The sequence below is a fragment of the Pseudorca crassidens genome, chromosome 18, assembly GCF_039906515.1.
Source record: "Pseudorca crassidens isolate mPseCra1 chromosome 18, mPseCra1.hap1, whole genome shotgun sequence".
In the NCBI taxonomy this organism is placed as follows: domain Eukaryota; kingdom Metazoa; phylum Chordata; class Mammalia; order Artiodactyla; family Delphinidae; genus Pseudorca; species Pseudorca crassidens.
The window spans coordinates 58090845-58115969 of NC_090313.1; the positions used below are offsets into that span (position 1 = coordinate 58090845).

The window sequence follows — 25125 nt, forward strand, 5'->3', positions numbered from 1 at the left end:
TTCTGTTTACTCAGCCTAGAGCCTCAAGGTCAGGTTAAAATTAAAATCGCACTAAATTGCTCTGGTTTGTTTTCCCAGTTCCAGGAATATCTTCTTAGTCAGCCCTTCATCAGGATGTGATTTTGAAAATACATTAAAACCAATCATTTATTTATCCATTCATTTAGTACATTCTATTGAGGGTCTTCCACTTGCAGACAGTGTGCTGGGTGCTACATGCAGAGATGAACAGACACCATCTTTGCCCTTTCGGGGATCAAAATAAGGGGGATGACCGAGAAAGCGATTATAGTACCTGAAAAATGCTGTGATATTTGCAACAGGTTCTGAGGGAGCAGAGGAGAAGCCCCGAATTCAGGGCTGGGAGGAAAGGGAGAAAGGGATGTAAAAGGGAGAGGGAATAATCCAGGTAGTCCCCCAAGAGATGGAATTGTATGGCAAGCCAAGACCTAAGGGACAAATGGGACTTAGAGCCGTTTGGTACCCAGAGAAGTGCTCGCCTAGTTCAGTGAATGTTATACTGAGTCAAGGACTGTGAGTACAAAGTATTCTAAGAAGGAATAATATACACAGAGGCACAGAGGCATGACAGAGCACAGAATGTTTGAATCCTCGAGCCATAATGATGAGGGAGAACTTAGGCAGAGCTGCCCGCAAGGTCACGGTTAGACCCTCCACCTAAGAGGCCTGGGAGGGGCCGCAGTGCCAGACAAAGGAGCAGGTCATAGCCACAGCCACGGCCGAGAACTGTCCTTGAGGCAGACTCGTCACCCAGACTCCGAAACAGCTGTCTTTCAGCTGCTTACATTTTGAGAGGGCGCTTGCATCTGATGCCAGTCAAAATCCAAGAGGTGTAGGTTGAGAGACGTCCACTGGAGAAACTTCTGTACTTTGCTGGTCTGACAGATGGCGACCCCCCGGGGCTGCTGTTTTTGGACATGGGGCCAAGTTGCCTGAGGGCAGTGGGAAAGGGACGATGTGGTATGACTGCTGAGTGCAGCGCAGAAGCTGTCCGTACACACGGCGGGGGGTGGGGGGTGGGGGGCTCCCAGGTAAGGAGCTGCAGTTCAAGTTTGAGCTTCAAGATAGTCACATAAATTAGAACCCAATATAAGGAAGAAGGCGTTTTCTCTATGTCACATGAAAGAGCACCGTTCAGGGCAATGTCAGTAGAAGGTGAGGGCCACTTGAGGGGGGGCGGGGCGGCTCACACCCTTGGTCCACGTGTCCAAGGATGCTTTGAACTATCACCCACTGTATTTTCCCAGTGACTGTTTGTTGCACCCAACTCCACAGCTCATCTGCCATTAAAACTGAACCATGCTGTTCAGACAGACATCCCAGGAAGGGGATACGCCAACTGGAGTAAAGACACCGTTGCTTCTGCTGTGAATTTCAAACTGTATTTCACTCTAAAGGCAACAGAATTTGTAAGACTGTTAAGAAAAAATGGTTTTATCAGAACTCTCAAAGTTTTTTGTTTTTTTGTGTTTTCTTCTATTGGTTTCTCTTTTTTTTTTTGCGTTACGCGGGCCTCTCACTGTTGTGGCTTCTCCCGTTGCGGAGCACAGGCTCCAGACGCGCAGGCTCAGCGGCCATGGCTCACGGGCCCAGCCGCTCCGCGGCATGTGGGATCTTCCCGGACCAGGGCACGAACCCATGTCCCCTGCATCGGCAGGCGGACTCTCAACCACTGTGCCACCAGGGAAGGCCTTCTCTCTTTTTCTTTTTAACATACAAAGAACCAAAAGCTTTGTGAGCTGGCCATACATAGAAAGGCATGAAAGAGGGAAGAGTGTGATATAAGGGTGATTCCAACCGCACAGGAAGAAGAGGAGTCCAGATGGGACTAAGGCTTCCCTCCCCCAGAACCTCCCATCCTCCCACACCAGACCTGTGGGCTCAGAACCATGTCAGGGGGGGTTGGACCGAAACTGCAGACCAGTCAACCTGGCTCAACAGTGGACTCATGCTGCCCACGGAGGGGTCCATGAAGGGGGCCTCCCAGGGCCCTGCATTCCCCTGCAGGGGGCCGCCAAGCGCTCCGAGGAGAGCACAATCATCTGGGGTGCTGAGGGAAGCCCATCCCGGAGAAGGCAGGTAATGGGTAATACTTGAATAGATGAATAAATGGACAGATGGATGGATGGATGAATAAATGGATAGATGGATAGACGGATGGACAGATGGACAGATGGCTTTGCATCAGAGTCAGAAACACAAGTCCAAAGAGAAAGCTGGGTCAGAAATAAAAGGTAATTGCGAGGTACTAAGGAGGAAAAGGTTGTCAGATGACTTTCATTCAATGCTTGGTTCATTGCTGAGACCTAGAGTTATTGAAGCAGAAGACGGCCCTATGGTAGCTCCCCTTGGAGAGGCAGGGGAGTGGGGAAGGGGTGGTCTAAAGGCATCTAACAAAGGAAGCTTCTAGTCACTTGACCGTTATTCTCTCCTAGTGAGGATAAAATTAATAGAGTATAAATGTATCTTTTTTTTTTTCATGGTACACGGGCCTCTCACTGTTGTGGCCTCTCCCGTTGCAGAGCACAGGCTCCGGACGCGCAGGCTCAGCGGCAATGGCTCACGGGCCCAGCCGCTCTGCAGCACGTGGGATCTTCCCGGAGCAGGGCACGAACCCGTGTCCCCTGCATCGGCAGGCGGACTCTCAACCACTGCACCATCAGGGAAGCCCAAATGTATCTATTTTTATGTGACCCTCTGCCGTAATAACCATGGGTTGAGAAGACCATGAGAGGTATCATCTTCAGACCCAGAAGGCAGTGTTACATGGAAAGGACCCAAACATGAAGTTCTTTTTAAAAACGCTATTGTTGCCGTATCCTCCAAACCCTTACCTGTTATGACCTTTTGGGTGTTTACCTAAAAACAAATACTAAGTTCTATTTACATCCACTCAGGAATTCCCAATTGTAAAGGTTGTAGTAATGCTCTCCATATCCCTAGTCAGATTTCATTTAAGTGGAATGATCCGAATGACACCATCCTCTCTGTGTTTATCCCACACTCTGCCAACTTTCAGTATTCTCGCCAGGAGGCTAATAGACTGTTTTTGCGATTTCATCCTGAGGTTCTCATGGCATGCCTCATATTCCAGTGTTTCCACAGGACAGCCCCACACACCAAACCAGATTTGCTTAAAGAGTAGCATAGGAAAAAATTGGCCTCGTCCACTTCAAGATGGCCTCAGTTACCCAAAGTCATTTATTGAAGTAAAATCCAGAGTCACCAAAATTGTGCTCAGAAGAGAATTGCTGAGTACGGCTGAAATGAGACCAACAAGGCTTGCCCAGACATCCCTTTTTTCTCAGTATGCATAAAATTTTGTCCTAAAAAAATAAAAATACAAAAATTAAAATAGCTTATCTCTTAATAGCCACCAAGAATATGCACATTTTTTAAAAATACTCCTCCCTTTTCTTTCTTTTTTTTTTCTTTTAAGATGTTGGGGGTAGGAATTTATTTATTTATTTATTTTTGCTGTGTTGGGTCTTCGTTTCTGTGCGAGGGCTTTCTCTACTTGTGGCAAGTGGGGGCCGCTCTTCATCGCGGTGCACGGGCCTCTCACTATCGCGGCCTCTCCCGTTGCGGAGCACAGGCTCCAGACGTGCAGGCTCAGTAGTTGTGGCTCACGGGGCCAGCTGCTCTGCGGCGTGTGGGATCCTCCCAGACCAGGGCTCGAACCCCTGCACTGGCAGGCGGACTCTCAACCACTGCGCCACCAGGGAAGCCCCAAGAATATGCACATTTGACCTTCCCTTGATGATTTAGAGTCTTGCTGGACAAGCACGTTGAGCACCCATGAGCACTGTCCAGTAACAACATCCCATCTGGTCAGTTACAAGTCAAGGTCGACTGATAGAAGAGTGTGGTTGCCAAGAGCGTACATTCTGAAGCCAGATAGCTTGGTTCACTCCTGGATTTCCCCCTCACTAGCTATGTGATCATGAGCATCTCTCTACCTCAGTTTTTTTATCTGTAAAATGGAAGATGAAGAGCAGTGCCCACCTCCCAAAGCTGTTACGAGGATTAAATGAGTTGATGTATGCAACATGCTTAACACAGTACCTGGTTACCTGGTTTGCCATTGTCACGACCTCTAGGGGTTTCAGGGATTCCCTGTGAGAGGGAGATAAGGGACACTTCCACCCTTGGCGCAGGTGAATCCCAGTCTTCTCCACATCCCTTCACCCTGAGCTCTGAAGCTTGGCTGTCAGCCTTCCTCTTGCTCCACCCCCAGCTCTCCAAGCCCCTACAGTCCTGAAGATGCAGATGCTGGAAACTGGACTGGATATCACTTGACCTCATAGCAAGCCCTGAAAATTGCATTTCTAAAATAAATCCTGCTAACCAAGTAGCCAAGGGTAGGTTTGCAAACATATTCCGCTACCCGAGAAATATCACGTGTATTTATTTGCCTTCAACCCAATTCTAAGCAATAATTCCAAAATTTAATCTCAGTAGCTATCAGGGCTTCCGAATCTACCACCATCATACAAAGAGTGAACATGGTCTCTTGAAGTCCTAGGGACTGGTATTTCCTCGCCTGTGCTGGGGCTGAGCGAGCCAATCGCTGCTGGGGCCAGGAGCCCCATTTCCTGGGCTTTAGCCCCCTGGGAACTCTACGCAACCATTTCTGTCCAAGGTGTCAATGATGATCTGGGGTGTGGGCAGAGAAGGGGTGATGTAGCAGACCCAGCAATCTCCACCAGCTCCCCAGTCTCAGGATAGCTCCCCTTTCCTCTCACATTCACACACCCCACAGATCTTCACCTCTCTCTTCTGCCCTGGGAGCTCACAATCAAGTGACCCTAAAAGACCTGTCTCTCTTCTCAGAATGACAAAGGTGGGATAAAATGAATAAAACACAGCAGTGTCCCATTTAACTGCATTCTTCCATCCAAGCACAACCAAAGCACAAATTAATACCTTCACACCTTACCCTGACACACAGCCTTTGTGTGTTGCTTGCCAATCTTTCTCATGACTACTAAATGCAGCGACGTAATTCCGGTGAATTGAGGGTCCTGGTTAGCAAGGTTCTACTAATCGTGATTTCCAGTGCTTTGTGCACAGGTAAGAACACCAACTGCTTATATGCTTTGGCCGGTGGAGAAAGCTGATCTTCTTCATTAAAGGACGATAAACATCATCGATGTCCAATCTGGGGGCAGATATACCAGAAATGTACGCATTTGTTTGTACACCTGGATGCAGCTCCCCCAGATGTGCAATTTAATCAGAGCAGCTTTCGCTGACCTCTCCCCTCCTGTCCTAGTAGCAGACTGTGAAGAATCCAGCCCCCCTGGGTCATTGCTCAGCAAGGACAGGGGCCGCTCTGCTGGCATTCAGAGTCAGAGGGGCTCTTGCCCCCTGCCCTGACGCTACACACACACACACACACACACACACACACACACACACACACACACACACACACATACACACACATGTACATATGTCCTGAGTCGATGGTGGGAAGACCAAGGCAGAGAGGAGGAGAACAGTGAACGTGAGCAGAGAGAGATCTGGATGTGCTCATCCCACCTTAGCTAATAATATTGGGGCTCCAGTTCACAGACCTTAATAACCATCCAAAACATTCATGTGTATTTTGATCCACCTAATGACCCTGGGAAAGAGAACTGAGTTTCCTGACAGACGAGGAATCCACAAAGGCCAAGTGATTTCCTTCCCCCAGATCACTCAGATAGAAAGTGAGAGCACCGCCCAGGAGCATGGCTGTCTCAGCTCCCAGGTCCAGATGACTGTTTCCACTATGCTTCTCCTGCATAGAAACTTTCCACTGTTTCCATTTGTGCTTCTCCTGCATAGAGCTCATCCCAGTTGAGAAACCACATCCCTATCTGTTACATCATTTAAACTTCTCCCCAAAACCTAGAAGAAAGCAGTATTATCACTTCCTGGGTAACAAAATGCCGAACTGGTGATTTGCCCAAGGCAATAGAAACAGTAAACAAAATAAACATCTTTGGTCTTCAAACCCTTTGCTCCTTGCTCTTTTCATGAGGCTTTGGCTCTATTCTTTTGTCATTTGGCAGCCGAAAGCATCATCCCCCAGAATCAGCATGACCACTTAGCATCAAATGTCGGTTTACTATGTGCCAGGCCCTGTGCGCACACTGAGAATACAAACGTCAACCAGAGATGGTCCACGCTGGGGTTCTGGAACCGGCGGGGGAAACGGACTCACGAACCAATAATACACTACAAGCAATGGGTGCTGTAATAGAGGCGTGCACGGGTGCCCTGGGTAGTCAAGGTGGAAGAGATTCATTCTACCTGCCCAGGAAGAGGGCGGAGGTGATACTGAAGCTGTCCACGGTATTATGCAAACACGTGAAGCAACGTACACACAGCGTAAAAGCTGAAAGGACAAAACCAGTTTGACCTCCAGCAGTTCATTGAGAGTAATGAACATTGTAAGGGTAGAAAAGAAAAAAGAGAGACAGATAAGCTAGACTGCTGATTTTTTTTCTATTCTTGACACTTTAATTGAAATTGTCCTGAGTCACGCTTATAACCCTTGACATTTCTTGGTCCCGTGACAGGTAAAAATCCTCCACCGCCACGTTGTTTATCTAAATACATCCCGGAATTCGTGCCTTGGTTGCCACTGTATCCTGTGCAAAGAAAATGAAAAGGCCAAATTTAGTAGCAGATGACAAGCATCGGGTCCAGGCGTTTCCGAGAAGCTTATGAAATCCTCTCTCTTGTTTATTCTAACTCTAAATCTCCCTTCCCAAAGCCCATCTTTCTCACGAGGCTGAGATGTGTGCTCGTCCTGGGGCTGCTACTTCCTGCAGCTTTGAAAGGAGGAAATCAGACGTGCCTGCCTCGGGGTGCCCACTGGGAGGCTGCACAGCCCAGGGCGGTTTGAAAGGCTGGCAGCATCACTTCCCCGAACTGAGTTCCCAAAACAACACAGTGATGAGAAAAGAAAACCAAAAACGGCATAGGCATTACGTGTTTACACAGCACCCTGGTCTTCCCCGGTAGGTGGCCTTCTGCATAAAGACCAGAGACAGATGCCTACAAGGTCACGGAACAGCCCCTTTCTAAAGGCCAGGTGCATTTTCCAAACAGGACACCACATGCCTAGAGACAGTAACCTCAGGAGAATGGCTGAATGCTTCCCAGCCCAGGAAGAAAGACTAGCAAAAAAAAATTACAAAATTAAAAAAAAAAAAAAGATTAGAAAGCAGCCTCCAGATCGTTACTTCCCAAACGTGTCCAGATATTAATGTTTTTAAGCATAAGGCTGGTAATCTTTTTGATACTCATCTATTAATAAAATATTTTTCCTATGACACCTGAAAATCCTTTGCATTTTGAATTTTTTTTAAAGATATGGATTTTTGGGGTAATATTCTTTTGTAGCATTTGCTGAGCTGGGACCCAGGCAGCAACATTTTCTCCCCCACTCTCTAGAAGTGGTCACTCCCTTTTTCTCACCCTTTTACTGGCCTCCACAGGGTTATACCCACACAGACCAGCAATCCAATATCCATCTTGTCAACCCCCAGGAGCTATTTTGGGTTTGGCCTTCTTTTAATCCACTTTTCCTGCCAATGCAGGCTCAGGCCCTCGACTCCCCTGGGACTCTTCTCTAAGGAAACTTTTGAAAAATACAGGCTTCCCATAGGGCAGGAGTGAGTGCCCATCTCAGCTCAGGGGGCTCCCAGGAGGTGCTAAGTGCCATCCTAGTGTCTCTGGGGAGAGACAGGAAAGGCAGAGCTGGCTTCCTCATCCTAACCTCTCACTGCTCTCCACTCCCTCCCGTCTCTTCCCCCAGCCTTTGGCCCAATCCTGCAATATCTTGAGTGCATGAAGCTGTAGCTTATCTTTTGCTGGAACTCATCTGCATTTGTCTAATTCCTGCAGGTCCTTCCAGCCTCTTCCTCATTCCCCAAGATGGCTCAGGTTCTCCTCTTTGATGCTGGATAGACTCCACCCCAGCAGGCCCATTCCCCAGCAAGCAGGGCTGGCCTCTCTACTTGTCTGTCCTCCACCCCCTCGGGCCAGACTATGAACCCCCTGAGGGTAACCACTGTGCTCTGTCAACCGCTTCAGCCTAAGTGGCAGGCACATGGTTGATGTGCCTTTGCTGAACTGAATTTCATTGAGCTAGAAAACAAACATGCTGGCAGAGCAAGAGAAGGGACCTGGGAGAAGGATTAGAGGAAAAGAAAAAGAAGCACTGGTTGGAAAGTGAGAAGGCACCTCCAGACACCACCTCAATGTTCGTGCTTGACTTTGGACATGGACAAACGCCAAGCTGATAATGAATCAGATGGAAACGATGATGGTACCTCTCACCTCTGCTGCCCAGACATGGGGTTCCCAAGTCCAGTGCCTCCAGGGACCAAGTGAGGTACCATCAAAGTGAGGAAGCGGGCCAGGTATTAAACAGCAGGCAGTGATGGAGCCGTGGGAGCACTGTGACGAGAGCCTCACAGGACCAAACCCTCAAATCCAAACACCATAAGCCAGACAGAGAAAGACAAATATCATATGATGTCGCATATATATGGAATCTTTAAAAAATGAAACAAAGGAACTTATATATAAAGCATGAATAGACCCACAGGCATAGAAAACAAACTTATGGTTACCGAAGGGGAGGGATAAATTAGGAGTTTGCAATTAACATATACACCCTATATATAAAATAGATAAACAACAAGGACCTACTGTATAGCACAGAGATTTTATAATAGCCTATAAGGGAAAAGAATCTAAAACAGTTATATATATATAATATATATATGAATATATATATATTCACATATATTCATATATATAATATATATGAATATATTCACATATATATTCATATATATAATATATACGAATATATATATTCACATATATATTCACATATATAATATATATGTGAATATATATTCACATATATAATATATATGAATATATATATTCACATATATTATGTATATGAATATATATTCACATATATATTCATATATATATAACATATATATATGAATATGTTATATATATATATGAATCACTTTGCTGTATACCTGAAACTAACACAACATCGTCAATCAATTATACTTCGATTTAAAATAAAATTGGTAAAAAAAAAAAAAAAGACTCCAAGTACATGGGCCAAGCAGAGTCAACCTACAGGTCTGATCTGGGCTCAGATGGCCAGAGTAAGACACCCAGTGCTCTGCATTGCAAAGGACCCCTAACCAAGAAACAGGACCTATCCCCCCCCTTTTCTCGGTATTTTACTTGTTTAAATTAAAATCCACTTGAAGTTGTTATTTCTAACACTATCCTAACTACAAAGAACTACCAGTTAACATGTTGCCTCTGTAGAAATTGTATTTCAAGTTCTAACTCTGAATGTCAGGAATGTCCTAGCATCCTATCTTTCGTGATGACAGCGTGCATGGTATCAACATCGGAGGTATGGAACTCCATCGGGGAGGCAAGGAGCGAACTGCTGGGCGCAGGAAGCTTGTGTTCTCTGCATATCTCCGTATTTATCTATTTCCCCTCACACTCGACACTCCACATATGCCAAAATCTCTACAGGAGCCCCGTTATCCCCATCTCTTTGCCCACTGTGTGTCATTCTCTGCTCTTTGCCTCACCTTCACCTGGCTACCTCCTTTTCATCTTTGGGGCCTCCACTTTCCTGGACCCCTCCCCAGCTAGGTTAACTGAGAACATACATCAATGAAAGAACTGATTCATGAAACCAAGTGGATAAAGCAACTTTCCAGCTAAATCTCTGGTCAGGTATTCTTAAAGGAATCACATACCACATTGTCCTATTAAGGGACAGAGACAAATCTTGACTCTGAATTTCCCAAACCAGTAATCTTCCATGCATATTTCTTCTTCACAATAACCTCCATAGTTATTGACGCGATCATATTTCTTTTACAAAAAAAGTAAATAGAAGATCAGAGATATTGAACAGCTGGTCCAACATCACAGAGCCGGTAAGTGGCTGAGCCCCAAACTCCATCCCATGTCCATAGAGTGTAACACCTGTGCTCTCCCAGCACATCAGGCCCCCCAGAGGGTTGGAGCTCACTGATACCTGAGGATAAGTGTGGGGCTGCCACCACGCCTGGCTTTGGGGCTCCAGGCTCACATGGCTGAGCTCTTAGAAAACATCAACTCCCAGATCAGATTTTGGGTCCCAGCTGTTCTGATGAGCCGAGTTGGTCTTTAACCTCAGGTGGAAGCTTCGCATCACTAGGCTGGGATCCCTGGGAGCACTAAGCGTTCCCTCCCCCAGCTGCTCCACACCTGCCTCTCGCATTCCCCGTTCTCATTGAGCACTTGTAAAACCATTCAAGGACAACAGCAAGCCTCATGCCCAAATCGTCCCAGTGAAAATATTAGAGGAATATTTGGAATCATATTTTGTTAAATATAAGTATGAATGAGAGAGAGACAGAAAGAAACAGAAAGCAGAGTTATACACAGCAGGCTCTTAAGACATGCTACTTGGAAAAATAATGACGCACATCGCCAAAGAAGAGAACAAGTTGGATGGAACTCTCTGGCATCTGTGTACCTTATAAAAATACTATTGATTAAAACAATCCTTAAAGTTGCGTAGCATTAAGTGACAAGTTGTTTAACTACAATACTGTGAGTCAACTACCGCATATTCTGTTCTATTTTAACATTGAAAACTAAGATGATTCAGGCTGACCATGTCATTTTCCAAACGGATTTAAAATCAAATCTTCACGTAGGAAAAGAGAGAGAATCATTAGACTGCAACTCAAAATGGCAACCAGACTTTACGAGATTCCGTCTCAGGGTCTATAAAACCCCGAGGCAGCTGCGTGGAAAGGACCCAGGACTGCTCTCACTGACTGATGTGGTCTTTGACAATGTTCCAGCAAGAGAGAGAAACCAGACCTTTTATAGAACTCAGCAGTTCTGCACAGCGACATACGAAATGAACGAGGGCTGTCCTGTTGAATTTGCAAATGTGACCTTTACCGCACTTGTGAGAACAGTTCCGGGTACAGCGTATGCCACTTCCCAGTTCATCAAGTTTGTTCTGGAGAAGAAGCAATTTTGTGTTGACCCGATATCAGGCAGAAGGCTCACAGTGAAGCTAGTAGCATAAATGCCAAATTCGGTGGTGTTTTCATGGAAGCAATGGCATCACAGCAGTGGGAAAGAGAGGGATTGTCTCTACCAACCTGTCCACAAAGACATAAACTGTAAACCGTGGGTTTCCAGATACACTACCACGGCTCAAAACAAGAAGTCTTTTGTAAGAGAAATATTTGCACCTGCGAAGCCACGGTCCCAGAAAGAAATGTCTTAAATGAAACTTTATGCCTTTTTAGTCTTGCCGTTTCAGAGTCCCCAAATACTCCATCACTGTTTTCTCTATTTTTCTCTCTCTCCCATGAACTCACCAACCCTTTGCAAGTTTAGGGGAAATTGAATTGCTGCCCATTCTGCAGCTGCTAAGGAAAATACCCCACGCTGAGTGAAAGAAGCCAGCCACAACAGGCCACATGTGGTATGATTCCATCTATATGAAATGTCCAGGATAGGCAGATCCGTTGAGACAGAAAGTAGATTATTGATTAATTAGAGCTGAGGTGGAGGGGATGAGGGTAGGAGGGTGACAGCTAAAGGGTCTGGGTTTTCTTTTTGGAGTGATGAAAATGCGCTAAAATAAATTGTGGTGATGGTTACTCAGCTCTGTGAACATACTAAAAACCACAGAGTTTTATGCTTTTAATTGGTGAATTGTATGGTATGTGAATTATAAAGCTGTTGAAAGGAAGGGAGGGAGGGAGGGAGGGAGAGGGAGGGGAAAAAACAGCAGCCCCAGGCAGGAGTGGTATACACTGTGGAATGCAGTAAGGCATGGTACCCCGTTGCCTCTGCTTGGCCTGGAGTATAAGCCTCTTCCAAATCTATAGCCGGCACCCTCACTCTCCTACAACACACGTATACACACACCAAAACATACACTCCAGCCATCCCAAACAACTTACATTTCCACCCAAACTCCATGAAGCTTTGAGCTTTCTCACAACCTCTTCTCTACCTTGAATGCTCACTCACCCCCGTGGAACTTTCCCACCAAAGGAACTCCCAGTCATCCTTCAAGAGGGGTTTCAGTGTCATGCTCTCTGATGTCTCCCCTGACCTCCGCTGGTGGTCAGGGGGCTTCTCCTCTTCGCCTCTGGAGGGCTAATATAAAGTATGGCATTTGTATTATACGGTAGGGCATTTGTCACAATGCACTGCAACCTATGTGTTTATTTATTTTTTAACATCTTTATTGGAGTGTAATTGCTTTACAATGGTGTGTTAGTTTCTGCTGCATAACAAAGTGAATCAACTATACATAAACATATATCCCCATATCTCCTCCCTCTTGCGTCTCCCTCCCACCCTCCCTATCCCACCCCTCTAGGCGGTCACAAAGCACCAAGCTGATCTCCCTGTGCTGTGCGGCTGCTTCCCACTAGCTATCTATTTTACATTTGTTAGTATATGTAAGTCCATGCCACTCTCTCACTTCGTCCCAGTTTACCCTTCCCCCTCCCCGTGTCCTCAAGTCCATTCTCTACAACTGCATCTTTATTCCTGTCCTGCCCCTAGGTTCTTCAGAATCATTTTTCATTTTTTTAGATTCCATATATATGTGTTAGCATACGGTATTTATTTTTCTCTTTCTGGCTTGCTTCACTCTGTATGACAGTCTCTATGTCTATCCACCTCACTACAAATAACTCAATTTCGTTTCTTTTTATGGCTGAGTAATATTCCATTGTATATATGTGCCACATCTTCTTTATCCATTCATCTGTCAGTGGACACTTAGGTTGCTTCCATGTCCTGGCTACTGTAAATAGAGCTGCAATGAACATTGTGGTACATGAGTCTTTTTGAATTATGGTTTTCTCAGGGTATATGCCCAGTGGTGGGATTGCTGGATTGTATGGTAGTTCTATTTTTAGTTTTTTAAGGAACTTCCATACTGTTCTCCATAGTGGCTGTATCAATTTACATTCCCACCAACAGTGCAAGAGGGTTCCCTTTTCTCTACACCCCCTCTAGCATTTATTGTTTGTAGATTTTTTGATGATGCCCATTCTGACAGGTGTGAGATGATATCTCATTGTAGTTTTGATTTGCATTTCTCTAATGATTAGTGATGTTGAGCATTCTTTCATGTGTTTGTTGGCAGTCTGTATATCTTCTTTGGAGAAATGTCTATTTAGGTCTTCTGCCCATTTTTGGATTGGGTTGTTTGTTTTTTGATACTGAGCTGCATGAGCTGCGTGTAAATTTTGGAGATTAATCCTTTGTCAGTTGTCTCATTTGCAAATATTTTCTCCCATTCTGAAGGTTGTCTTTTCATCTTGTTTATGGTTTCCTTTGCTGTGCAAAAACTTTGAAGTTTCATTAGGTCCCATTTGTTTATTTTAGTTTTTATTTCCATTTCTCTAGGAGGTGGGTCAAAAAGGAGCTTGCTGTGATTTATGTCATAGAATGTTCTGCCTGTGTTTTCCTCTAAGAGTTTTATAGTGTCTGGCCTTACATTTTGAGGTCTTTATCCATTTTGAGTTTATTTTTGTGTATGGTGTTAGGGAGTATTCTAATTTCATACTTTTACATGTACCTGTCCAGTTTTCCCAGCACCACTTATTGAAGAGGCTGTCCTTTCTCCACTGTATATTCCTGCCTCCTTTATCAAAGATAAGGTGTCCATATGTGCGTGGGTTTATCTCTGGGCTTTCCATCCTGCTCCATGGATCTATATTTCTGGTTTTGTGCTGCAACTTATTTAGATGCACATGGCATCCCGAGTGAGACCACCAGCTCATGAAGGACAAATACTACTTATTCATCTTGGCATGGACAAAACCTGGAGCAGTGACTGTCATATAGAAGGAATCTGGTAAATATTTGTCAAGTGAATGAATAACATGGAGACCTCCGTGATGCAGGTCATGGAAAGTTAAGCAGAAGTAGCTCCTAACTCCTGTTGACAGCAGAAACATTCATGGTTTCTCAAAGAAAGCATCTGGGTGCCCAAGTCCTCTCCTAAGTGGGAATCCATTTTCAACTTGGCTTTGGCTCAGGAAGTGACTCCCTGTCCAGAGAACCCCTCCTACTGTTGGACAGGGTCTGCATCTCAAGGGAGAGAGCAAAGGTGGGGCCGAGTGTGTCTCGATAGAGAGAGACGGGGACAGCTGTGAAAGCAAGAAGAACACAAAGCACGTCTTGGGGGAATCGGCACAGTAAGAAAGTAGCAGTTTGCAGTCCTAGGGAAGCCAAACTGCTTGATGAGAACGGTGCTTAAGGTGAAATCTGAGCCTGCACTAACGTTAAGTCTCGAAGTTTCTGTACATAAAACAAGCATCTTGAATAAAAGGAGCAGCTAAACCTAGCTTCCAATGAGAAAGGACAAGAAGGGTGTGGAACAGAGAAGACAGTCAACTAAGCCTGAGAGAAGAGGCTAGGCAATCAGAGCCCCCGGGTTCTTTGTGAACAGAAACTGGAAGCTACCAATTATATTCTAGAGTTGTGTGTATCCATGTTGGAGATAATGGGTAGAACTCCTAAACACAAGTTAGTCCATCCTCAATAAGTCACTGTATTGACCTCATAAAGTCCTGAGTTAGACCTCCCTCTAGGTCTGATCAAACACAAGTAGGGCCAGTTGACCTTCCATGTAACGGGCTTCTCACGCCAGGAGCTGTGGGAGCTTCTACAGAGAAGAAAGCATCTTGGACCCTAAGGGTTAACTTAAGCTTCTTATAAATTAACCTTTTTATACAGCTATTTAGAAATATACCAACATTAGCACAGATATAAACACTTTATGGTTAGAGCTCAAATATAACTGAAAAGCAACAGAAGTTTACAAATTAAATGGAAACAAAACCTCAGAGGTCGACAAAATGAAAATGAACCACATTACATTCATGGCACCAGTAATGTTTTGCTGAAACTGATTCACAGCACAAATACGAGGGTGGTGTTGTCATGATATTGGCATTTTTGAGTGTGGCAGGCCCGTGCTGTGGGATGACTCAATTCTCCCACCCCTTTCCTCAGTTTAATTTGGTGCTATACCTCCATGCGTGCCAAGCTTCAAGATGTCACTTGCCCTTCCCTGGAGTGATGACAAAATCCTAAATGTGGGTCCTGGAATGACGCCAGCAAACTAGTGAGAAGTTGAGCGTCCTGATGCTCCAACTATTCAATTAAATGTATAATTTTAAATTATTTTTATATCATAAAAGTTAGACTACGATAAATTATAAAATTTGCATAGAGAACCTATGGATTCTGGTTTGAGAAACATTCTGTTAGATCAACCACCAACCCAGGCGACATTTCCCTAACTGTCCGACCAGTCTGATCACACTTTGTGTCCAAGGAAAGATAAACCCACCCCAGTCTCCAGGAATCTTGATGAGATAGCAGTTCCCTGCCCAGGACATTGTCACTCTTTAGAGTAAAACACAGAGATTGGAGGCGGATACCTTCACACTGAGTTCTCCTCCGGAAGTTATGGATGGAGGGAAGAACTCCCAGGAAGGCAAAGGGCAGAGAACATTCGTTTCAACTCTCTCCTCAAAAAATCCTCCCCCGGGGCAGCTTCCCTCCCAGCTGAGATCGTCACCTCTTTTGACCCCATTCCCTGGCTAGCCACACGTGGCTGCGTCTCCAGGAAGTTCAAGCAACCAGCTAACAAAGCTCCGTTGTTATACAATGGGCTTATCTTGCCTTATTTTTGTTCGTTTCTTCTGTTGTTGTTTTATTTGTGGTAAAATACACATAACAAAATCGAGCATCTTAACCATTTTTCGGTCTACCATTCAGATGTGTTAAGTACCTTCACATTGTTGTGCAACGTCTCCAGAATGTCATCTTGCAGAACTGAAACTCTGCTCCCATTAAACAACTTTCCATCTCCCCCTCCTCCCAGCCTCTGGCGACCACTGTTCTACTTTCTGTCTCTATGAGTCTGACTACACTCGGTACGTCACATAAGTGGGCTCATATGCATTTGTCCTTTTGTGATTGGCTTATTTCACTTAGCATAACGTCTTCAAGGTTCATCCACATTGTAGTATATGTCATAATGTCCTTCCTTTTCATAGCTGAATAATATATATACACACTACATTTTGTTTATCTATTCATTCATGTCCACGGGTGGGCATTTGAGTGGCTTCCACCTTTTGGCTAGTGTGCGAGTGTGAATTTGTGAATAGTACTGCCCCGAACGTGGCTGTGCCTTGTTTTGTTTTTTTTACTGCATTGGCTGGGCCTTTTGGGTCTACCATACTGACCTCTAAATTGTTTAGATTTCCCAATCTCCTCTGGAGCCTGAAGAGAATGCGCCTCTGAGATTTGGTGCTGTTTTTCCTCCAGTGTACAATTTCATATGCTTTCTGCTTCCAGGCATGGACACAAAGCTTCATGGATGACAGATTGTAATGGGCGGGACGCCAGAACATCCTCTGCAAGAACGTGTAAACATGTGCGTAGACAATGATGTTTGATTCAGCTCCCGGAGGAGAATTAGGTGGCGTGGGTCCTAACGTGTCATTCTCAGCAGCCAGCCACAGGACTTCACTTTACTGTGGAAATATCCTGGTGTGACCTCAGAAGGACCCCGCCGTGGAGCTGCGGCTCTTTCCTCACCAGCCTCCCAGTTCAGGGATTTCACAGAGACTTCAGTGGAAGCTACCTCCCTTGTAAGTGACCAAGTCACCCCAAAGTTAGCTGAAATTGCAGGAGGATATGTCTTCCCATCACGACATCTTTCCTGTGCGTGACACAGGAAATGTGCTATCACTTATGGACGATCACTTAGAGTGCTACCCCCCAATAGCTGCCTGAGTGGGGACACACACACACATACACATATAAACACACACACACACACACACACACACACACACCACAGAAATCTGGCAGGTAGTGTCTACAGCCTGCTGACCTTCTGAAATCCATCACCCCAGACTCAGAGGCCAGGCAGAAGCTCACCTTAATAGGGACCTACGTTCTACTGGCCACATTTGTGGGGCATATTCATTCCTCCCAAGCGGTCTCATGAGAAGATCGGGTGTGTCTCTCCCACATCACATGAGGACTTATGTTTCACAAGAGGGGAAAACCTCCGAGGCGGCTTCTTCCCTCGGGGTCAACAGCTGCTCAAGGAGGCCTGGGCTTTTCCCTGGTGCCGAGCGAGGTCACGTCTCCATGCAGACCTGGTACCAAGTGGAAGAAAGAACTCATAGGAGGCTGAAGGGTGAAAGACAGAGGAGTCGGCTCCCTTAGCAAACATCTTAGATGGTACCTACCTGCTGAGAGGAGAAAGCAAAGGGCAGAGGATTGAGCCCTGGGCTGAGAGCCCTAACAGAAGCCCCAGATTCCAGGACGGGCTGCTTCCTCCTTTGACCTATATTGTGAAACTGATGTGAGGGCCACACACGATTTGTGAAAATATTTTGTAATTGGTAAAATGCTTTACAAGGAGAAGGCATCATCGCTTTATTAAAAAAAATAAATTCAACAGAAAATAATTTGCTGCTTTGAAGCATTTTGTTCACCATTTTAATGGCCGCAAGGTAGGATTTGATTTTAGGAATTAACACATGATTACCCAAACCACCAGCTACATCCCCCCTGGCCTGAATGATGTCTGGGACCAAAGGGCTGCTTTGAGATCAAAAGGCTCTGCAATCCAGAAGCCAAGCCCGGCTCTGCCTCCCCTGGTGATCCCGGAGAGGCCCAGCTCCACGAAACAGCGAGTATTCCCTCCTCATTGTTCCCCAGCGAGCCTGGTCTCCATTTTTATTTCCTTCTAAATCCGGGAAGCAACCAATGCACACAGCACTCCCGGTAAAATGTCAGGAGGAAGGAGGGCAGACAGATGACCTGGTGGGCACAGAAGGGCATGCTCTTTGCCTCCTACATGTCTCTCAAAATGGTGAATGGAAATCTCAGGAACAGGAAATCTCTCTTCTAGAAGGAAATACAAGTGCGCCTTTCCTGTTTTGTCCTGAACCTCTAATGACAAAAATTCTCCTAAAAATAAGTTCGCCTAGGATCTCTGACTGTAAGACATTTCCAGCCCTTCCTCCACCACAGCGGTCCCTTCTTCTCTCGGGAAAATGAAAATCTTAGTACTTTCTTCCAATTATTCATTCGTTTCCCATCTGCTAAGTCGTACCTTCTCCGCCTTTGCAGATTATAAACCACTAACATTCACTTGACAATTGAATTCTACCCCACTACTGAATCAGGAAGCGTAGCAACAATCCAGAAACCTCCACTCTGAAGAACACCAGTCCCAAGTTTCTGGAACCCCAGAGGAGGCTTGTACCTTTTACAGATGCATCCACTTCAAGGGTGCTTCTGCTCTCTGGTAAGCACCCCGACTCCCCTTCTAAGCCTCTTTCCAGGCTTTTGAAGTCCCTGACAGCTGCTCCAAGCCACCATCCCCGGGTCTGCTCTGTGCCACGGACCCTGGTCACATCCAGACTGCAGAGCTCTGGCACCGGCCGCCATACCAAGGCTGTTTTGTTCTCAGGATGCTGGAGGCAGGCTGAGATGTACCTGACCAGGAAGAGCTCCCTTGCCCAGGCCAGGTGACCCTGACTCGGGAGCTCAAAAACCAGTCTGACCCAAATGCCTAACCGGAACCTAACCACGAGGAAACAATCAGGAAAATCCACGTTGAGGATCTGTAAAGCACCAGGCCTGGACCCTTCAAAGATCTCCACGTGATGGAAAACCATAAAAGGTTCGGGAAACTGTACATTTTACTCCTCTACCCCTATATTTCCCCTCCCCCCTTCCCTGTCCTCACTGGTAACCGCTAGTTTGTTCTCTGTATCTGGGAGTCTGCTTCTTTTTTGTTATATTCACTAGTTTGTTGTATTTTTTAGATTCCACATATAAGTGATATCGTACAGTGTTTGTCATTCTCTGTCTGACTTAGCATAATGCCCTCCAAGTCCTTCCACGTTACTGCAAGTGGCAGCATTTTGTTCTTTTTTATGGCTGCTTACTCTGCTCTTTAAAAGCACTTCTGGGCTTCCCTGGTGGCGCAGTGGTTGAGAGTCCGCCTGCCGATGCGGGGGACGCGGGTTCGTGCCCCGGTCCGGGAAGATCCCACATGCCGCGGAGCGGCTGGGCCCGTGAGCCATGGCCGCTGAGCCTGCGCGTCCGGAGCCTGTGCTCCGCAGCGGGAGAGGCCACAACAGTGAGAGGCCCACATACCGCAAAAAAAAAAAAAAAAAAAGCACTTCCGTTTGTACCTCTATTACAACTAAGGCAACTGGACTTCTGACACAACTCTCCTTCAAAATCTGTGTCTGTGGTCAGACCTTGATGAGACCACACGGTCCCACATTTGACCTGGAAAATGCAGTCGCTGTAATGGCAGGAATTATTACATGGTTCCTTGTATTCTAGTTATTTGTGTACAAGTCTTATCTCCCCCAGTAGAATGTAGAGTCCCTCCGGGGAAAGGGAAATGTGCTGGTCTTCTTTCTAGTTCCGGTTTTTCTCTTCATGGGTGATTCCAGTCACCGTCACAGGGGCCTTTCTCACCCATATGGTGATGATGCTCACGGGTCACTCCACCTCTCTTAGGAGTTTCAGATTATATGGCCAACTCCCTTTTTCAGGCCCTCGAAGCCCTCCTTATTCAAGCCATCACAGCTGAACTCACAGCCTTCCCGCACTTCCTCGAAATATTCTCTTCTCCCTCTTGTATTCCCAGTCCCAGCCCCTCAAAGCCTCAGGCACCCATTCAGCCCAGCCTCAACCTAATTCACCAGGCCTCCTCCTTTATCTCTCCCACTTTAGCCAATCCATCACTGAACCCAACTGCTTCTTTTGTTTCCTAAATGGCCCTTAGACTTGTCCCCTCCTCCCACCTCATCTACCACCCTTTTCCTAGCTCGGGAGTTTAGCGTCTCTTGCCTGGACTATTGAACAAGACTCCTAACTGACTCCCTGCTCCCAGTCCTGAAACCTCTTGCCTGGATCCATCTTCTATTCTGCAGTTCAACATCCAACCACGTCGCCTGCAACATGAAACCACCCTATGGCTTCCCAACGTGACAGAATAAAGTTCTTTGCTTGGCCTACTGGGTCCCGTATGAACCAGCCTCTACCCTCCTATTTCCTCTTCTGCTCCTCCCCCCCCCCCCCCCCCCCCCGTCTCACACTTTATGCTCTAATTGTGCTAAAGCATTTGTATCTCCTAATATGCGTTCTGTTGTTTCAAGTTTCTGTGCTGTTGCTCTTTCCTCAGCCTGGAATTTTTGGTCCATCATTGTTTTTGGCATAACTACCCTTTACTCACTTTTCAACACTCATCTTAGCCTCAACCACTTCTTGAAGCCTTCCCAGAAGCTCCAGATTGGGCAAAGGGCTCCCTTGGCCATGACTATAGTATGTGAAAATCCATGTTTAAGTCTGACTCCCCAACAAAAATTGCAAGCTCTTCATGGAAGGGACTGTGCCCTATTTTTTTTGCCTTCGAAGCAGCTAGCGCGGTGCTTGGAAAACAGTAAATGTTTTTCAAAAAGCACTAGCTACTCCCCTCCCCATGGTGACTAGCGTGAAAGCAGGTTGCAACAGATACCCAGGGGATGTTTTTAGGACTTGATTCCTGGGATGGAAGGCGAGGGGGAGCACAGTAGACTTTTCATCAGAGTCCTAGCTGGTAAGAGAGGTATGAAGCCTGGTTGCATCTTCTAAACACTTTTTTCAAATGTGACTCCATTCCAAGAATCATGACATGGTAGTGGATAAGTCTGTGGCAAACAGACATTAAGGAGACAGTGCCAAACACCTGATCGGAATATCAGGGACCAGGCTGTGAGGTGTGAAACAAAGTTAGCTCAAGCAAGAACCCGCTAAAGAAAAAAGCAAGGACCCTTTTTCCTTTGCTGTCTGCCAAACTGTCCCCTTCACCACTAGCCTGGCCTTTCTCCTTCTCAGTCCTCTGAAGTGAGAACCTGCCACGCGTATGTATTTTGAGACCTCACCATTTTGTTTGCCCATCCTCTCTTTTGCCATAGGGCCTGCGATTCCCTTTTCCTCACTCTCCAGATTCAGATTCCCTACAATTAACAGCATTGTATTTCTACCCTTTCTGAAGTATCTATGAAACTTTTTCTCATCACGTGTTTGTTAGAATGCCCACACCCTCTTCGTGTTTCACCATCCTAGGACCCCAAATCATTGCGCATTTAATATACACTTTGTTCACCTGTCTGTGTCCCCTACTGAGACTATAAACTCCTTGAGGCCAAGATCTCTGGTTCACGTGTGCCTTTGTGTCAACAGGCCTAGCCCAGTGTCTGGTTTTATACATGGTTTATACAGCTGACTGATGGAATGTTCTCACATAAAGAAAGCAGGGTCCTGAGAGAGAAGGGATGATACACTGATGGTGGCGGAGGGGAATTAATTGGGAGCCAAGTGGATGGACGGAGCCTTCTGTGGCTAGCAGCAGTATCAGGGCACTGGGGTCAGCTGGAGGTGGGTAGGAAGAGAGAATGGGATTAATAATTTCCACTAGACTCTGAAAAATACTTTTCAGTGGTGGTTCCTATGCCCTAGGTCCTGCACCTGCCAGCTCAGGAATCTTTCTGGGAGTTCCAGAAAATTCTAAAATCTAGAGAAATCACATATGCAAATGTGTTTGGACTTCTCAGTTTGGTCTCCCCCATTATAGTGGAAACCCCACACCAGCTAAGATCACAGTTTTCATTTGCCTTTAATTCTGACATCCCCTCCAGAATGCTGCCTTACCTACAGCAGGTGGCCAGAGAATATTTGGTGGTTTGCAGACCTTGTTCTTTGGCATTGAAATAGTTTTTAACCTTGGGAGTGGCTTCAAATGAGTTTTGACTAAGTCTTACGCAAACAGTCCGGGTTAGATTTTATTCATTGAATTTTTAATTCACATTCTGCCACCCCCAGGAATGTCACGACCTCTTACTGGACGGGCTTCTAAAAGTCAGGAGCACATGCATGTGAGAAAGAGCCCTGAGTGAGCCGTGGTGAGTACCAGGCTGTCAAAAGTGTCCCAGTGGCGCTTCCCAACAGGGGGCTTGTTTTTCATCCTAATTCGTTGCACAATGTAAATCCAACTCTTTTCACACTCACAACTATCACTTCCTCATTCTTAAATCAGTTGGGGATCAAGCTAATTAATACAACAGAACTGCAGTCTTCTCATCTAAAACAAACATCCTAAATGAACCAAGAAAGCTGAAGTAAGAGAGTCCAGACTTGCCCAGAGGAGCTCATATGCTCAACGGTAAAAAGCAAAGGAACCTGTAAGAGATATACAGATGCGAAGATATATTTCTAACACATATAACATGATAGCCAACATTTGTTGAATATCTGTTAGGTGCCAGGCCCTTTTTAGACATTATCTCATTCAATCATATATAACCCTACAAGATAAACATGATTAACCCCATTTCACAAATAAGAAAATTGGACTCTCAAAGAAGCCAAGTACTTTGGCCAAGATGTCTCAGCTGGAAAGTAAAGGAGCCAGGATGTGAAACTAAGTCTTTCTGGATTCAATTCAGTGCTGGGTCGGCTGTACCAACGCTTTCCTACACATACAGCAAACCGTGAAACCCACAAAGGGTGCTGTATCCCGCAGGTACAGTCAGAAAACAGAAACTTCACCAGTGATTTTAACAGAGGGAATTTAATATGAGAATTGGTGAAACAGGTATTGAGGAACTAGAAAGGCAAACAGGGAACCCTAAGTAACAGAAGCTTGTAAATGTAGGTAGTAGCAAAGGAAACATCTAGGGCTAAAGGAACAGAGAGGAGGCTGGAGTCCTCAGACCCTAGAAGCTTGCAGAAGGGGCCCTGGGAGCTATGACTCAGGCTTCTGAGGAGGGAGCACTGCCCCACTGGTGCTGGTACCTCAGAACACAAGTGCTGGGGCTGCTTCCAGAAGTACTGAAAGAGGCTGGAAATAGCAACCAATTGGAACCAAAGCTGCTTCCGGTTGAAAGGTCACTGCTGGGGCAATACTGACAGAAAAAGGGAGCAAACACAAAGAGCAAGTCCTTCTCCCCTCCTTGCAACACCAGATCTCCCTGTAGTGTCACTAATTGGCAGAGGAGACGTGTGGTTAGCAGAGGCCCAGACCCAGCCCAACACAGCAGAGGACAGGAGTGTGTGTTTGGAGCTGAGAGAGAATGGCATCCTAACCAGCCTAAGTGGGTTATGTGTCAGCACCAGTGCAAGAGGTTTGGAGTAAGGAAGATATTCATCACTATAACAATGTCAGTTGCCATTACTGAGCATCTACTATATGACATCCCCTGTGTTCCATCCTTTCCACACATTGATCCCCTTTCTCCCCACAACCTATCAGGTAGATACTATTGCCTTACCAATTTCACAGGTGCTGAAGCTATATTTAGAGAAGGGCCTTTCAAAAGGTTAGGAAGAGGAGGGACCACAATTCTGCCTCGATGCTAAGACCCTGCCATAACCACCCGTGTTTGTTTGCTGGCGCTGCCGTAACAGATGGCCACAAACTCGGTGGCTTACAACAAAAAACTTTATTCCCTTGTAGCTCTGGAGGCCAGAAGACCAAAATCAAGAGCACACTCCCTCTGAAATCTTGCAGAGAAAATCCTTCCTTGCCTCTTCCAGCTTCTGATGGCTCCAGGCGTTCATCAGCTTGTGGCTGCATCACTCCGATCTCTGCTTCCATCTTCACGAGGACTTCTTCCCTCTGTGTGTCTGCGTCTTCTCTTTTGTCTCTTATGAGGACAATTGTCACTGGATTTAGGGCCCACACAGGTAATCTAGGATAAACTCATTGAAAGATCTTTAACTTAATTAAACATCTGCAAAGATGCTTTTTCCAAATCAGTTCACATCCACAGGTTCCGGGTACTAGGATGTGGACATATCTTTTTTGGAGGGACCACAATTCAACCACTCTACCATGTAAAATTACTTTTGAAAATCATGTCAGCAAATCCATTTAAAATGAAATCTGTATTCTTGTAGTATTTTCAGATTTATTTATTTATTTATCTATTTATTTTTTGGCTGCACAACACGACATATGGGATCTTAGTTCCCTGACCAGGGGTCGAACCTGCACCGCCTGCAGTGGAAGCATGGACTCTTAACCACTGGACTGCTAGGGAAGTCCTCAGATTTTAAAACAATGTTCTGTGTTGCATGTAGTACTTTTAATACTTGGTGTTCCTGCCCCTCTAAGCTTTCTCTCTTCCTAAAGACAAACAAGCAGTGACATCTTCTGCAGCTCCTGTCATCTGGAACAGCCATCCTGACTGTCTTCGCCACATCAACTCATGATCTCATTTCAAGTCTCATCTGGAAATATCCTCTCTCCTCTCGTTTCTCCTTGACCGCTGTCTTTGACTTGACTCCCATTAGCACTCACACTGTGCAATCCCAGAATTCACCACATCTGGCCAAAGGAGTATTATCTCAGATGAGGGGGTTTCATCAATCACAGAGTGGAAGACTCCCAAAGCTCCCATCACTTGTCCCAACAGAAGCCCACCCTCCTTCCCCATCCAGGTCTGCCTCAATGCTAAGATCCAGCCTTGGGAATGGAACTTTCCAATGACAATTTCTCTTCTGGGTTGGAAGGACTGACTGATCGATTTTGCAATTCACCTGGTTGAAAACATAGTCTGGAAATTTATGTACCTTGGAGATGTGCTTCTTAGGTGTGCATGAAGGGCAAAAAGATTTCTCAAAGCAAACAGACATTAGGAGAGAAAGGTGTATTGTGCCTTTTTGCTAAATAAAATATGTGAGCTGAGGGCCCCGTAATACATCAAGTTTAATGAAATGCATTTCACGTGCCCGATTTGAAAGAATAGAAAAGACGTGATGTTTTTCCCATGGAAATACGTCAGACCAATCTATGTTAGGGTCTGACATATTTGCCAGTGAATATTTCCAGCACACCAAGTACTATATCCTTTGAATTTAATTCTGAAGTTCATCAATGTCTCCTTCCTAGAAGAAAAGGAG

General features: G+C 45.6%; 1 long non-coding RNA gene across 1 annotated transcript in view; it reads left to right on the plus strand.

Annotated features, from left to right (window-relative positions):
• Positions 1-18456, plus strand: part of LOC137210875 (uncharacterized) — a 34891-nt gene extending 16435 nt beyond the window's left edge. The window contains exons 2-3 of the long non-coding RNA XR_010936761.1: positions 16495-16573; positions 18289-18456. This is a non-coding gene — a long non-coding RNA (uncharacterized lncRNA). The remainder of the gene's footprint in view (positions 1-16494; positions 16574-18288) is intronic.
• Positions 18457-25125: the final 6669 nt, after the last annotated feature.